At 32.7% G+C, this 2,500-nt stretch overlaps 1 protein-coding gene across 6 annotated transcripts in view; it reads left to right on the forward strand.

Moving 5' to 3' along the window:
* Positions 1 to 2,095, forward strand: part of LOC125045745 (ubiquitin carboxyl-terminal hydrolase MINDY-1-like) — a 32,070-nt gene extending 29,975 nt beyond the window's left edge. For all 6 annotated transcript variants that reach the window (XM_047643179.1, XM_047643181.1, XM_047643176.1 and 3 more), the window contains one exon: positions 1 to 2,095. This exon is cut by the window's left edge and continues 2,403 nt beyond it. The gene's annotated coding sequence lies outside the window, so the exon portion shown is untranslated.
* The last annotated feature ends 405 nt before the right edge of the window (positions 2,096 to 2,500 follow it).

Consider the following 2,500-nt stretch of genomic DNA (forward strand, 5'->3'; position numbering starts at 1 on the left):
CTTGGGAAAATATGGTTACAGTATAATAGTTCAAGGTTATATTTTGTTGACTTGTTGCAAAATCATCAATCCCTTGTCTAACCATATTATCTTTATTAGGCTATTTTGTTTTGTCCTTGAATATTTTATAAGAAAGAACATGATTTGCATTTTGTCTTCTAATATTATATCTTGTCTCTTCACAGTCATATGATCTTTTTGTCTGTTTGTCAGTCTTTGATTGATATGCAGAGCTAGGTATTAGAGGTAGTGTGACTAATAGTAGAGATTGGTTATTATGTTCTACTGTTTAGAGAAAAAAAGAAGAAAATAAGAAATAATAACTACTGTGGAATACTGATTTGAAGATCTTGCCTAAATGGGAATAATTTTTTTTCATTAGTACACCTTACAGAAAACTACATTGTTGTAGACTTTTCCTAAACTGTGTATCCTGGATCGTGGAGGACCCTTGCTATCTCCACCATAGCTAACTCCATGCACACCTTACAGGATTCTTGGATAATCATTACTGCTTCACTGTCGATAACTAGATGTGGAGCCAATCGATTGCTCATTTGTATAATGGGACTATTTTTTTTATCTTTATATGAACAAATGAAGTTATTTTAAATTTACGTAAGGCACTCTAGTATTTGCATTGAGTATTGAGAGACAAAATTAGAAGAGACTCATACATACAGTCTCTGTCTTAGTCACTATATAATAATATGATGCCTCTGAAAGACTATGTAGATGTAATTTTTGTATGCATTTTTTATGTGAATACTACAAGAATTTTTGATATGGAGATTGGATCTATGTTAGAGTATAAGTGATTGCTCATTGTGCTGTACATATATTTATTTTTCATATATTACACCAAGCCTTGTAGTGTTGGGCATATATTTGTCAAATTCCTATAGATCACCAATACATCCTGATACTGCAACATGCAAAGGAAAAAATAACAATACATATTCAAGGTAGAATTGGGGAGGAATTATTCTCTGCAGATTGGAAGTTTTAAGGGAATGCCATCAGGTTATTGGATGGGGAATGAATAAACTTTGTGTTACATGTTCGTTATTTTTTGCAAAACAGTTTTTCTGAAGTACATGTTGCAGTTACAGTAAGAAGGTGATTGTGCTTTGTATTGTTAAAGATTTGTTTGTAAGTGGAACACAAATATTTAAAGTCATTCTTGCTATGAAGACCAACACTACACATTTACTTCTGATTCACACATCATTATTGCAATGCAAGATGTCTGGCTGTTAGATTTTTAGATTTGTTTGTTATAATATGCATAGCTTAAATTGTAAAGGTGAAGGCCTCTGTTTTACATGATAGTTATGGTTTTAGTGTAATATTTGCACCAATATTGTATTCAGTGTTGAAAGCACAATACTGAGATGCTGGTGTTTTTCTTTTCTTTTTAATTTCAAGAAAAGGCAGGGAAAATACTGAAATATGATTTAACAAACACAGTTGTTGGATGAAGAAACATTTATAAAGTTTAAATTTAGGCAGACATTTTGTAATATTGTTCTGATCAGTAATCAGTGTTCTCATTACTGTAACTCAAAAGAACAGTAAATAAAAGTAATGGATGTTTAAAAATCTGAATGCGTAGTTTGACTTTGATTCTGAATAAGTGCTTTTCTTTCTCTGGATTGCTAAATATATGACACTGCTCTTGTTACCTGCAAGAAGTGGGTGTTCTGAATATGTTTCCAGTACTTTCAGCCTGCAAGGTTAGATTACATCCAGTCACTCAAAACCAAAAGCAAACACTAGCTTATCAGGAAGGAAGCAACACTGAAAGAAGATGAAACAAGAAAAGTTTCATAGGAATGTTGTTAGTAGGGATCATTGCTAATGATATTTATTTAGCTCATCCATTACTCCTAAAGTTACTCATTTGCACTCAAAATTTGACTGTGTATGGGAAAAAAAAGCATCTGACTTTGAACACATACAGTATATATAATGTACATGCATATTGGGAATTAACAGTTTTCCTTAACTGGATAGTAAATATTTGTACAGTTAAGAAAATGTTTTTGAAAATTATTTTGTCTCTGTTTCTACAAGATATAAAAAATCAATCTGATTTCTAATTTGTAATTTCCAAAATCCACCAGATTTGTTTTATAGTTCCTTCCAAATTAATCCTTTGCTTATAGTTGTCATGGGGGGAGGGGGGCATTGGAGACGGACTGAGGCCCACGTAGGGGATCAGCCCTACCTTGGTCCTCAGCCCTCCATTGCATGGTCTTTTCTTCTCCTTTCCTTTTTCTTCTCTTCATCCCTTTCTTCTGTCCACTTATCTTAATCATTAACTCATTTGCTAAAATACTTTATCATTATACTATATGACCTTTGATGTCTAGGATAATAGTTTTAACCATTAACCATTCTGGGAATCCACAAACATCACCTTATTGAATCAAAACACTTCCTTACTTGGAGCCCTCAAACACCACTATATCACTGTATTTTGAATAGGCTGCTAATG

The sequence above is a fragment of the Penaeus chinensis genome, chromosome 37, assembly GCF_019202785.1.
Source record: "Penaeus chinensis breed Huanghai No. 1 chromosome 37, ASM1920278v2, whole genome shotgun sequence".
NCBI classification, from domain to species: Eukaryota; Metazoa; Arthropoda; class Malacostraca; order Decapoda; family Penaeidae; genus Penaeus; species Penaeus chinensis.